The sequence below is a fragment of the Manacus vitellinus genome, unplaced genomic scaffold, assembly GCF_001715985.3.
Source record: "Manacus vitellinus isolate BGI_N305 unplaced genomic scaffold, ASM171598v3 scaffold_7_pilon, whole genome shotgun sequence".
Lineage (NCBI taxonomy): Eukaryota > Metazoa > Chordata > Aves > Passeriformes > Pipridae > Manacus > Manacus vitellinus.
Genome location: NW_021940813.1, coordinates 25,285,145 through 25,299,347, shown reverse-complemented (window position 1 = coordinate 25,299,347; position 14,203 = coordinate 25,285,145). Strand labels below are relative to the sequence as shown.

Below are 14,203 nucleotides of genomic sequence, written 5' to 3'. Positions count from 1 at the left end.
TCTTCTCTCCCCCCGTACCTTCCTGGGCACGGGCTGCAGCCACCCCCCCGCCAGAGGGCCCTGCGGAGCCCTTCAGCCTCGCTGCCCACCGCTGCCTCCTCGTCTCCGTCGGCAATACAAAAGCCCTGAGCAAAGCGGCCAAGCAAAGATGGCACAGCAAAGCCGGTGCCCTCCCTGCAATGCTAACTCCAAACAGGAAGCTTCTCTCCGGGGCTGCGCTCCTAAGCCCGGGACTCCCTTAACCTTTGCAGCTTTCGGCGGGAGAAGGAGGTGTTTGTCACCCAAGTTTCCTCTCGTACCTTTGTGTCACGCGAGGCGGGACAACGTTGCGCCTGTTTCGCAAGCCAAAAGGAAACTTCTGAGGGATGGGCTCGGTGCCATGGGCTGGGAAGGGTCTCCGGATCACACCCCTGCCCTACACCCCATACACAACCTCCTCGCCTCTCTCTTTGAAACTGTGTTTAAAACAACAGCTGAAATACAATTAATTGTAACTGATTAACATGGATTAGTTTGGCCTTCAAAGCACTTTAAGTCAATTCAGCAGCCATAATAATAATTAATTCATTAATAAGTACTATTGGTGCTTCACCGCTAACGCCAAGAAAAGTTTCCCTGAGAAGTACAGGTGGCAGGGAGTGCTAAAATGAAAACATTCGCATGCAACTTTTTAACCAGAAGGGAAAGCACTTTGGTTATATTTGGAGACATGTGTCTCACACATTTCCCCCGTTTTTTGTAAACTATGTAAGAATAAACATTACAGCTCTGGGCTTTTAATTTCTCCAGATGGAACCATAAAGTACCTAGTAGATTTTTTTATATATATATATACTATACAATTGAGGACACATGTCTGCTTTTCCCGATGAGGACCGAGAAGCAACTTAATTTGAAGGCATAACTACTGAACCACATTTTGAATAGCACACTCGAACAAGTTCACTTTAAAAGGCAGGAAACCGCTAAGAGCACAGCACTGAAAGTTGCTCCTTCCCACTTGAGCTCGCCCGCCTGACCTTCACATACACTTTGTCGTTTCGCACACACTTACAGAAGTACACAACGCGCGGAGGTGGCAGGGTGCCTAGCCATGGAGGGGGCTTTTCCAAGGCGGTCGCATCCCCGAGAGGCTCCCCCAGCTCGCTGCAGGCTGAAGAGGCCGCTCGGGATCCCACCTTCGGCGCGACGGAGGAGCCCTCTGATCCTCGGGTGACGTGAGAGGTCTCCTCCTGCCCACCCCGACTGAAGTAAGGGATTCACTTACCCTCTCGGTGCTCCTCTCCGCTCCTCACACACACTTGTGCGCCCAGAAAAGCGCTCTCGTGAAGGGCAAAAGGAGGGAGGGAGCCTCGAACCCCCACCGCTCGGCTACCTTAGGGTTACAGGCGTGCTGAGGGGGAGGCAGAAACCCCTAGGCTGGACGACAAATAATAATAATAATAAAGTATTTAATAAGTCCAAGGATAAGATTTCTTGCTTAATTGTTTATTTTTTGTTTGGTTGGTTTTGGGAGCGGACGTTGGTGATTGGAATGACCAAAATACCTTACACATCTCCCTAACTAGACTTAGCCTCCCTCCTCCTTCTCCCAGCCCCCCAACCCCCTCCCCCCATTCTGACTTACATGTGTTTAGAGCAATGGCAAGGAGCTCCCAACTGGAGCCCTGGCAGAGGGTGCGTTTAAACTAGGATGATTTAGTCCCCGACAGCTCGGGTCCTGACTGTGAGCCTCCAGCCCTGCGTCAGCTGGGCGCTGCAGACAAACAGTCTTAAATATGCATAACGAACAGTTCGCTTTCTTAAAGGAGAACTTACCCCACTGGAAAGTTCATGGCCTGACGGCAGGCACGGGAGCGGGGTGCGGGGGTGACCTTTGCGCCGGGACAGCCCTAACCCCTTCTCAAGGTGGTCTCCTTACACGCTCAGCGACAGGGCTGAGGGCACCCGGCCGCCTTTCGGCTGGGGACTGGGGGAAGAAGCGTTGGCGGGTCACTCATGGGCTTAGTGAGTTGCGGACCGGCGGCTTCACACACCGCCCCAGTCCCTCCTGTCCTCTGTGTGCGAGGGGCCGAGCCGCGCACTTGGAGCAGCCCCGCTCCGGCGGACCCCGCAGCAGCCACAGACCGGCTGCCCGAAAACTTGCGGGGTTCTACAAAGGGGGGAAACGCGGGACTCCAAACAAGAATAAAAAGTGTCTGGGGGGAAGGAGAGGAACTGATTAAATACCCAGCCAGTAGAGCCCAGGCAGGCTGTGGAGATTCCATGAGCGGCTTTTTGGAAAGGAGAAATAACGCGGGGGAGGGACGAGAGACTGCCCGTGGATTTCGCCCAGCTTCCCGGTTGGAAACCGGCCGGCCCCCTCTCCCCGGCCCTTGCAGGATCTTCTCCCGGTAGGAGGGACGGCTACGCCAGGCCCTCGCTAGCCCACTTGCCCCTGGTTTTGCCCCGGGGGGCCCCCAGGGGCCGAGCCCCGACAGCCGCCGTGAGGGTGCAGGCGGCTCCGGGCGCTACCCACGGAAAAGGGGCATCCCTCTGCGGAGCTGGCTCCCCCCGTTTCGGACAATAAGAGTGTTTTTTTAAAATTACTATTCTTTCTTCCTCCCCTCCACACACGTGGTTGTAAGGTCTGTAGCGCCATCTAACGGGAGGCGGAGGCCGGGCCGTGCCGCGGCGCCCAGGGCAGAGGAGAGAGGGGCTGGGGCGGGATCGCCTTGGGAAGTGCCCCTGGCACGAGGAAGGGCGCTGATCCTGTGCATAAAACCTGCCCGAAAGGTGCTTTGTAACCCGACCAGGGCATTGTCCTTCAGGAGCTTCCCCCAACTTCTGCGGTGTTATTTTTATTTATTATGTCGTTGTAGCTGTGAAGAACTGGTAGAGTAACTGGTTTTTTTGGGAGAGGGGCAGGGTAGGGAGGAGGAATGAATAAATCCCATCAGAGCCTGACACAGTTGGGGATGGAAAGGAGGAGGCTCTCTCAACCCAGCACATTTGACTCTTTCCCTTTTTTGGGAGGTCAGAGAGGGCCCCAGGCAGCTGCTGCATCTTACAGGCCTCAAATTTCTGCTGCTTCTTTAGTATCCCAGAAAGCTTTCTGTTTCCAAAATTTTTGAGCACATGCTAAATTTTATGGTTAAATTATGATGCTGCCCTTTTGACAGAGCACTTCAGCCATGCCTCTGTCCATATCCACATGGGAGGCTTCTGACTTGATCGCCCCAGTTCTGTTTAAGCACCGCATTATTTGCCCAGATAGGAGCCTGCTCACCCCAGGCCATGGCATGAACAACCAAAAGAAACAGAGACTCTCCTCGACATTTGGGCTCATATAAGATCACAGCTAATCTCTACAGGTGCCTGCCTTGCTACAGTTCTTGCCACCTGTAAGGACTCAAGTTAGAATTAGAGAATATAGGTACTTCTGCTGAACAGGATAGAAATTTTTCTTTAGGTTTGAAGTTTTTCTTTATTCTGCTTCTGTATTTCTGTTACAGGTACAGAATACAAGCTAAGTCTTCAAATACACATACCATTTTACTGTATTTACTTAGGTCTTCTGTACATACATGTTGGCAGGAGTCCCAAAGAAGCACAGAAATCTTTCTGTCCATACTTGAAGTCGTAAAATGGTAGTGTAGCCTTCAGCTAGAAACAATTGTATTTTCATGGGCCACTCAAACTGGATGCATTTTTCAGCCCAGGTTGTCCAATGCCCTTAGATGTCACTTCTGCATGTGGCAAATCCTGTGTGACTTAGATGGCCAGGTTACATTTGCCCAAGGGATTTTGGCAGATTAAGTATCTGAGTGCCACTGACGTCCATTCACATTATAAAAATTAAACAGAATGCCATCACTGAACTGGTTTTATAGAATAGAAATGTTGATATGCATATCCACAGAGAGGAACAGACTTTCCGTTTTGAGTCTGGAAATGCTCCTCTTATTCAACGTTTGAGAGGAAGGGCAATTTCTGTCTACGCTGAAAAGAAAATGCATTTTTGGGTTCATGGGCAGTAGAAAACCTCTAATAGTCAGGCTAGGATATCTCAGAGTAGGCATGAAAAATGAGACACAGTCCAGTTCATTAACTATCTATGAAGAGTTAGGCCAGAGAGGTTTATGGATAGTTCCAGTGAAGAATTTACATGTCTTAAAAGTTAGTTGTCTCAGTACTTAACTTTCAAGTGCCTTTCCCTAAGATTGGCATCCTTGATGTTGTGTTTGGCAATACTGTGAATTGAGAAGGTGCGTATAGACAAATCTTTTGTGCCTTATCCAAAGCCATACTGTCCAGCAAAGGACAAGAACAGCAGAGAAGCCCAGGCTTGTGGTTGCATTGGGAAATAGAAATTACTGGTCTTAGCTGAGAGAGTTTTTTAAACCAAGAAAGGAAAATCTTTTCCTCCACTTTTACATGAAGAGTAGTGGAAGGACAGCTGCCCAGTGTCTTTCAGATGGAAGATTCCTCCTGCTTGTTCACTCCACAAGGAGTGCAAATCCAGAAGGACAGCAGATGGCACATTTTGCTGTCACGATTTCCAGTTTCAGAAAGATCCTCCTGACATTGGTGAGGGAGACTTACTTTGAGCTCTGCAGTAGTAGGTATTAATTTGTTTCTATTGGGATGGGACATAAAGATTGTAATTCAGCCTAAAATATGACACCTATTTTCCCTTACTATATAATCTAGAGTACCTTGGGGTTTTCCTTATTATTCAAAGGAGTTAAGCTTTGGTTTTGAAATTACTTCAGTGTTGTGAGTTTTCTCAAACTTGAAATACGAGAATAGTTCCTTGAGCTAATTCAAGGCAATGCATTTCTCAGGTCAGCCCCAGGAGAGCCACAGGCAGGATTAGCTATGGCGTGTCAAAGGTACCTTTCACTGTGCAACTTATGTGGGTGAGCCTATCACAAGCTTTTAATTCCAAACTTGCTGAAGTTGTGGTGGAAGGTTTGTGTTTCTTCAAAATTCTTTTGATGAGCCATTGGTGAATTATGTGATAGGCCTATTTGGTGGTTTTTCTGTTTGTTTGTTTGTTTGCTGCTTGTTTTTGTTTTGTTTTGTTTTCTAGGGGGTTAGTTCTGATCCAACTGAAAAAACTCTCTGTCAGCATCAAAGGCATCTCTCAGTGTTCTTCCCATCTCAGTGCAGAAAGATAAGGGGCCAAACCCTTTTGAGGTTCTTCTAGTAAAGCAAGTAGCACATGTATTCCTTTGTACAAAATTGGAGCATTCATCCACATGAAGGTATTTAATTAAAACTGGAGTAGTTTTCAGAAGTGCTAGGGAATAAGTAGTCTCAGTGGGTGCTCAGTCCCTCTGTAATTCACAATCCCTTAATGTAGATGCCAATGTTTTGACTTAGCTGACTATCCTTAATATTTGGGTTTCAAACTTTTGGCCCACGCGTTCTGTTTCCTCAGGGCCCTCTAATCTTTAACTTTTACCATAGAAAAATCTTAATGTTTTCAAGGTTCCACCTTGCTAGCAATATGGTTTGAATCAGAAACACTGCACAGAGACTATTTTGATTTTAAACAAGAATAACCTTCTGGTTTTATTTCTGCAGGTATGAATAAAAATCTGAGAGATCTTGTGTTTTGAGCTTAGAGCTTGCCTTCTCTTGATAGCAGACAGCATGGACACCGTGATAAGGATCAGTGATACAACATGTTTTCCTTCATTAGAAACACAACCCTGACATTAAAAACAGCCTGCTGAAGAATCATATTCATTTAGTAATCATGTTATTTCACAATCAAGGGGTTACTATCCCTCCCCCTGCTCCAGCCTCCCTTTAGAACTGCCCATTTATGGACAACATCTGATATCAATAAGTTTATGATACCTATTTCTAAAAGCAATGCCTGCATTTCAAATGGGGTTTTAGCTGTTTAGTTATCAGATCCAGCACTAACTGCAGATGGGATTTATCTTCACTAACTTTAACCATATACTGGTTAATGCGTAGGCCAAATCTGGGCTCCTTCTGTATTCAATGGAGAAAGATGGAGAGCTATTCATGCCAGGCAGCTTAGGCACCTATTAAAGCAAGGGATGAGTCACCTTTTGAAGTTGCCTGCATCACTCAGTGATTTTAGCAGGCAGACAGGCAGTTAGCTTCGTTATAGCATACCTGACCAGATGGCTGAAGTTAGGGTAGGTGGGTCCTGTCCTACCTCTCTGTAGACATTGCAGACAAGAACATGCTACATTCAGCAGTGGCTCAGGGCTCAGGACTAGTCAAGAGGAGCTGTTATTTCTGAGTATGAATGTGTTTTGCCCATAATAAACATATATCTCTCAGACAGGCTCAGAAAAACTGACCCGGGCCTGCAGCTCATTTGATCAGTTTACAGTGATGCCGACTGAAATACATTTTTATTTTTGCACCCCTTTGTTGGCTATCCAGACCGGAGTGCTTCTCTGAAGCATGAGGTCTTATAGTTTTTTCATGACAGGATGAATTGAACCTTCCCTTTTTTTCAAATATTTTCTACATAACCACATGGGTCTAGGAGACAGGCATTAAACAAAACAAGGACCTCTAAAACTCAAACCAAAACCAGGCAAAAATCAATATAGGAATACCCTTTAAATGTGGTTACACTGTGTTGAAATACACTCCTTTACCCATGGCTGGCATACACTGCTTGTAGAGAGTTAGATCTACATCATAATAAACTCAATTTTTTTCTCTCATTTTCCAGTTAGTGAGACCCCATGACCTGGAAGGTACGAAGGCAAGGGAGCTGCTGGGCTTGGCAGTTGTGGAAGAGACATACGTATCCCAAAGCTGGAGCCAGGTGGTGGTGGGATGAGTCACTCTTAGCTTCAGGTTAGCTTAGGCTGAGTCAGCCTGCAGCACTGGGATGGAAACCAGCAAGTTGCCAGAGTCATGGTGCAAGATGGAGACCAGACAGGTGAGTCTGAGGAGTAAAAAATGACACGGGGAATGGCTGATTAGCAGTGGCAGAAGCAGAAGAATAACCCAGCACCATTTCCTTCAGAAGAACATATCTAGGGGGAAAGAGCAGTGGGGCTGCCACTTTTATTGAAAATGTCACTCCAAGGACCTCACTGGAGAAGCAGCAGAAGCAGATGGACCCTGTGGACAGAGATGAAAATATCCACCTGCTCAGCTATAAGAACTCTTATTTATGATCCCAGTGAAGCCAATGGGTAATATTCTATGGCCTCTTGTAAGAGGTCTTTAGTTCTGCTAGTAGGTTTACCTTCAAACTGGCAAACAGCAACACCGCATACACGAAATGGGAATAGACAAATATCCTAGGCCACTTTGCTTTCACTTTTGATGATGTTTGGCTAGCAGGTAGGTAGTGAATGGCGCTTTATGTCTGTTTAGGACATACAGAGTTTGAATATTTCAGATGGTAAAGTTCAGCTGAGTTGTCAGACAAGTCTGAGAAAAGTGTTTTAAATTTTCCATGGAAACCCACGTTCTTGCTTTTACATGACTCAGGCTTCAGAATATTGCTCCAACTTGAAATGAAAAGTTTTTTTCAAGATCTGTGTCTCTCTGTTTCATCTCATGTTTTGCAAACTAGCAATAGTTTTGAATTGAGAAGCTGCGAAAAGATTTACCAAACGCTAGAGACCTGCAGTCTTCTTTCACACACAGATCTCTGCTTTTAGCCTCTCCCTCAGATATTCAGCCACAGTTAGGCCCACCAAACTAAAAGAGACTTCTCAGACTAGCAGGAACTCCTCTTATCACAAACACATGGATTTGCTTTCAACAGTGTGTCAGGTTCAATCTTAAGTGCTGTTAGACTCTTTCTGCTCACTTTCCACCGCAGCAAGACCGGTGACTCCAACAGCTAGGAAATGTTTTCTACTTTTGCTGATTTCTTGTGGCTGGCTTGCATCTTCTCAGACTTCCCCTTTTTTTTTTTTTTTTTTTTTTTTTTTTTTTTTTTTTTTAAATTTTCCCAGCTTAACAAACCAGGTTATTCAGGTCTCTTCTCGTTTCCTCTTGGTCAAGTTCGATATTAGGAAAAGGTTTTTCACCAAGAGGGTGACCGGGTACTGGAACAGGCTCCCAAGGGAAATGGTCACAGCACCAAATCTGACAGAGTTCAAGAAAGATTTGGACAATACTCTCAGGCACATAATATGATTCTTGGGGCTGTACTGTGCAGGGCCAGGAGTTGGACTTCAATGATCCTTGTGGGTTCCTTCCAACTCAGGATAATCTATGACTCTGTGATGATCATATGATTCTAAGTTATATCATTCACAAAATATTCTGAGTTGGAAGGGACCCACGAGGATCATTGAGTTTAACTCTAACATGAATTTTCCGTATGGGGATCAAACATGCAACCTTGGTGTAATCTTGCTTCTGTATAGCTGAAATTGAGCTTTCCATGAATGCCCAGAGCTGCACACAAGGTTTTATCAGGTTTTGTGCTAAAGTATTAACACTTTCCAATCTCTGTCTCACCGGATTTTAGTTACCTGATTTGATATCTGCATCATACTGTAGCATAACAATCATTTTGCATAATGTGACTAGGTATTTCTGCTCACTTATAAGCTTGGACCATCATGGGGAAATTATACTGTTAGTCCTAACTTTGCATTTACATTTTTTTGTTTAATCTTTACTGGTTTTCAGAGTCCTGATATGCTTTTAGTTGCATTAATGACACCTCTCAATGCTGCATCAAAATTTAGAAGTCTATACTACTATCATGAACGTTTATGAAAATATTAAAGAAGATCTGTCCCAGCACTTAGCTTGATATGCCTTCCTAGTTACTTCTGTCCAGTCTTGTAAGGCTTTTTTTCAGTGGTGTCTGTAAACTATGAGCCAGATCATTATTACACACACAGTTTTTCTGCAGAAAGACTCCAGCTAACAAATATCTTCTGCACTGCTGAGCCAAAAACTGTAGTGAAACACAAGTAGAAAATATTACACTGTTGTCTCTGTGTAGGATATGATCTTGTTCAAGAAAGGTTAGGAAGACTTTGATGTGATCTTTCCTGTCACATTTAAGTCCATTCCCCATTTAGGAACTGGTCTTTCTTTTAAAAGACATAAGATAATGAACTAGTATGTCTCTTGACGTGGTTACACAACCAGGCTTTTTCTTTTGACTGGTATGCAGATTCCCTAGACTTTTAGTTGCTCAGACCTGTAGAAACTTCTGGCCTCTTTCACATTTTAGTGCCAGGACTCTGCAATTCATCTGACTTTACTAATCAATTCCACAAGTTTACCAATCTTTGCCTTTTTGAAATAAAAAATCTTATTAACAGACCAGTTTATCTGTTCCATTTAATTAGGAAGTGTCAGTCCCTGATCACTTGAGCCAAAGTCCTTTTTTTTAGCTGCAGTCATCAGTTACCAAAACAAAGTCTCAATCAGCATCACTTTTTACTGGTTCTGTGAGAATTTTATTAAGACATTTGCTGACTACTACATCCATAAGTATCTGGATTATTTCATTATTAGTGGTGTTTGTTCTTTTGTTCATATTTGGGAATGTAAAAATTTCCCTGCATCATGCAAACTCAGTAGAACTTGTCTCTCTATTGCCATTACTGACAAACATAACCAGAGAGAAATCAGTGCGATCGCACTGTTCAAGTACTCTCCTTTTCCAGCTTTCCACAAAGTGGTTTTAACTAGAACAAATTCTGCTTTTTGCATGCTATCCCTTCTGCACATCCTTCTTCGCAATGTTTTGTATCATTAATGTGAAGTTCTCTGCCACCACCTTCACCTTTATCTCTGCCTTTCTGAATAATGCATATCCTTCGAGACCAGTGTTCCAGCTGTGATTGCTATTCTGTTCTGTTACCAGTGTATACTTGTCCTGCCTAATGCCCTGCCAACTTAGTTTATGCTATTCCCTTTTTTGGTACATGTTTCTGTACCCCATAACCACAGTTTTGTCAGGACCCGCACCTGACACAGTGAGTGTCAGGTAAATCACTGGATTTCCACCTTGGAAGCAGTTCTCTTCATAGTTTTCACTTTCTTTCTTCTTATTCCGTGCCATTCTCATCAATTAAATTTCTTTATCCTTTGGCATACCCACATGTACCTAGGCTTTCTCCTCTGGTGTGCTATGGGCATGGGGAAATTATTCAAGTCTTTGTACCCTTCATTTCTCAGTTCAAAGCTCTGCTTATCAGTTCTGCCAGATTTGCTTCCAGAAGGCTGTTTCCACAGTTGTTTAGGCAGAGTCTGTCCTTCAAAAGGGGTGTTTTTGGAGTAAATACATTCCAACGGTCAAACATTGCCAGTCCTTTGGCTATGTGTTGATCTTCCTTAAAGCACTCTTTTTTTTTGGGCCTACTTTTTATTTCCTATAGCACCAGTAAATGCTAGACCCTGATGCTCTCTTTAAATGAGCAATATTAGGAAGTGAAAAATAAAAAATATGATGGCATCTACCCCAAATCTCCAGTAATCAGTTCTAAAAGCAAACTCCCTCATGCAAGAAGCCAGCCCAGAGAGATAACTGAGCTGCAACCACAACCAGCAGTGAATATTCTGTTCCACACCCCTCAGGATTTCTTGTCTACACAGAGAGTTTTACCATCCTTACTGTGTCAGTCAGAAGCATGAAAACAATTTCCTGAGGTAGACAGAACAATATCAGGGAAAACCAGAAAAGGTCTTTTATGTGGTTTATGATTTTGTTCATAAAAAAGGTTCCACTGAGGTGCTTCTGTTGGCATTATATCGGTGTAGGTTTGTTGGAAAACCCTTTCACATGTGGACAAGATCTAATGGAATAGCAGAGAGCAGGGACTATTCCGTGTCTGTTCTGCTTTGGAAGGTGATTCAGCAGGGTTGGCTTTGGAACCACATCAGTTTTGTGTAGATATTAATGTGATGTGAGAAAGGGCAGGAACAGCCCCCATAGAATTAAAAAAACCTAAAGGGGATGGATGCCCTCATGAATGTCTTCTGCTCACAGAATTTCTTCAGATGTCAGTGGTTTTGAGCCATAGGCTCAACACAAGCTCAGCAGCCACTTCTGACAAGGTAACATTTTGGTCATGTTAGACTATAAAAAAACCTGCTTAGAATATGACTGACTTCGTAACAATGCCAAATATGCAAGAAAACAAAAAACATAATTGTAAGGGAACCTGAAGAAGTAAGATAACCACTTGACTTGGGCAGACAAAACACACCCAAGGTTTGCTTCCCCTCACCATTCTTCCCTGTCTTCCTTCCTTCTTCCTTTCCACACTTTCCTTTTCCCTGCTTTCCCCCTTTCCCCTTTTTCCCCTTTTCCCTCCCCTCCCCTTCCCTCCCCTAAAAGGCCCATATTTCTGTGCAATGTGAGATGATATGGTTGATCAAAACTCATAGTGAAATTTGATTGAATGAAGTGCAAAAATGTATTGGCACTATAAGCAGCTTTGTATTGTAGTGAATTTAGAACTGATGTGTGAATTCTGAAAAAAACCAATGTATTTCTGGAAATGCCAGCCCATATTTTTTTTTAATGCAACAATTCCTGTTAGTTAAAATACCACTTAAAGAGTCCAAACAATGTAATATTGTAGATGATCACCACCATACGTACATACTATAAATATTGAATAAAGTTCTGTGAGTGAACAGGCCTTTTGGTATATGGATCTCTGGGTTATACCTCTAGATTTAACAGCAAATTAGATGAAGGGACACGGTGGTTAGCCATTGAAAACAGAGTTAGGAGTGAGTAGTCTCTATACCTGGTCCAGTTACCAGTTCACTCTGAACTTCAGACAAGTAATATCAACTCTGTCTCACTTTCGGTGTCTGTAAAATCAGAAATATGTTAACATTTATATGTCCTTCTGGGCCTGCAGAGAGCTCCTTGACAAGTCCACAATGCACTGGCAAAGGTGTAGAGTTGTTGAATAACTCTGATCAGCATGGGAACGCACCTGGAAAGACTTGAAGTAAGTTGGCCATTAACCACATTTGAGTCAACTATCTTTATGTACTCAGAGACCACCCTGCTTAAAGGTGTTTGAAGAGCACATTTCAACCAGGGTGTTGACTCCCAGGGCTACAGCTGGTGGGCTGTATGGTCAGCCAGGTGATGTACTGGTCTTCTCTCTTCCCTCTTCCTTCCTGACTGAAGGGAGGCTCTGGACAGCTGCAGTCTGCTTCCATCCCTGCCCCCCACTCTGTTCCACCCCCCTGCTTTCTGCTGCCCAACAACTGTATGGTTAAGCTCAAGAGTGAACATGAAAAGTTCAAATCCGAGTTTGAGTCTTTCTTCCCTTAACTTAGGCTTAGACATACTCCTGCAGCTTGATGAAGTTCATTTCCTACGGGTGTCTCCAAAAGTTTCCATCTGTAGGATTTCCCCTAGATAAAACATAATCTACCTATTTCTACCTTTAAATGCTGATGGGGGAGAATCTCAGCAGAAAAAAAATAAATCCATCTGTCTATATTAACTAAAAAAATACCACCTCTGGCTTAGTTTGTCTACCTGCTAGTCACTAGAAGCTAGGAGGGTGTATTGGAGAACAATGACTGCATTTTTTGGCTTTGTAATTTTTCCTAAACATCTGCTATTAGTCACCATCAGAGGCAAGGGTCTACAGTGATGTTGGTATGATCCAGTATTACAATTCTTACATTTTGATATTTTATTCTGATAATTCAGCCCTACACAGCCTCAGGAAGACAAGGCAGGGTAATGTCTGGGTGAAAGGGCATTGATCAAACATTGCTGTCAAAGCTCCTTCACTAATATTTTGGAATAAGTACATAATAAAAATAATGAAGAATCCACCCTTCAGCTTGGCTGTTTGCAGCAAATATTATAAGGGTATTAAACTAAACAATGGCTCGTACTCATCTGGCTCTCCAGATGTTTTCTATGACTCTTATTTTCTATCAATCAGTTAACCACGGTTTTTGCTTTCCTTAGCAACGTATTTCCAAATCACAATCAAAGAAACTAGCGGCAAATAATAAGGGCTAGATTGTATTTGATTGCTGCTAGCTGCTCATGGGAAAGGAAACTGCAAGAAACACTGCCAATCCTTCACACTGGCAGACCAGCTAGGAACACTTCCAGCTCCCCTGACTGCTCCCCCCAGTGTGCTCCATGCCAAAGGGGCTGTGCAGCGATCACATCTGACAGGGAGACCCTGTGTCTAGAAACGGAGGGAGACATGTGCCTGATTGCTACATGGGACAAAGATACGGAATAATGTAATTCTCTTTCTGCTCAGTCCTTTATTACAGCCTCCCCAGCTCTCTCAGAGACACATCAGGCTTCAGTCATTTAGAGTATATCAGTGGGTGTTTTTAGCCTGGCTCCACAAGGAAGCGCAGCTCATATAATTGCAGTGTGTGTGAGTGTGTGTGTGTGCATGGGCACAGTTGCCTAAAAACTTTTGTGCTTTTGTACCCATTGGGCAATTAAAGCTGAACCTGGCAGAAAGGTAGAGGTTTCAGAGATAATCAAGTTGGTAAGTTTTTGTGAATATAGAAAGCTGAAGAGTTTTTCTACTGATGGAAAGACTGCAGCCCACGCTCGGTTCTCATTTGACACAGAGAGAATCCACCTGGGAAAGAGACTGGCTGTATATGAAGGAAAGCTTCAGTCAGAACTTATACCTTATTAGATATAAGGGAATCCACTGTGCAGCCAAGGCTTCTCTCCCTTATGGATTCTCCAGTGTCTGATAAGGGCAGAATTCACACTGCAGCAATAGTATAATTCATTTAAAATGTCAGTCAGCCATGAAACTCTAAGTCCATTGGAAACTAGGCTTCCGGAATAATTCTGATATTCATGGAAATACGTGTTCCCTCACATACTGCAAAGCTCCAGGAGGAATTATGGGTGTTTCTCCATTGCTTCCAGTCTCCAAGCTAGCTCTCTCAGAACTATCTGCCCAACAGTAGACTGTGTCTTTCTAGCACCCACAACCTCTGGAGGTTTCAGAGGGGAAAGTTGTACTTCACTTCTTTCCTCGGAGCCGGGCTCATCAGGCATAACTTGTCTGAAGAACCTGATTCACAAAAGAACTCTCCATTCCCTTTTAGGCACTGAATAAAAAAAAAGTAAAAAAAAAGGCCAGCTTTCTCAATGGCTTCCTGGTCAGAAAGAATTGCTAACTGCTGAGCACTTGTGGAAAAATGCTCTATTGAGAAGTGTAAATGAGAATGGAATCTTTCTGAAAATCTGGATCCA

General features: G+C 43.8%; 1 long non-coding RNA gene across 2 annotated transcripts in view; it reads right to left on the bottom strand.

The window, feature by feature from the left end:
* The window catches only part of LOC108641621, a 9,392-nt gene extending 7,683 nt beyond the window's left edge, over positions 1 to 1,709 (bottom strand). Inside the window, exons 1-2 of one of the 2 annotated variants that reach the window (XR_003916341.1) lie at positions 1,628 to 1,709; positions 1,268 to 1,419 (exon numbers count right to left, since the gene is read on the bottom strand). This is a non-coding gene — a long non-coding RNA (uncharacterized LOC108641621). Of the gene's footprint in view, positions 1 to 1,054; positions 1,130 to 1,267; positions 1,420 to 1,627 lie in introns of those variants that run through there. The other variant, XR_001922159.3, reaches the window with a different exon arrangement.
* Positions 1,710 to 14,203: the final 12,494 nt, after the last annotated feature.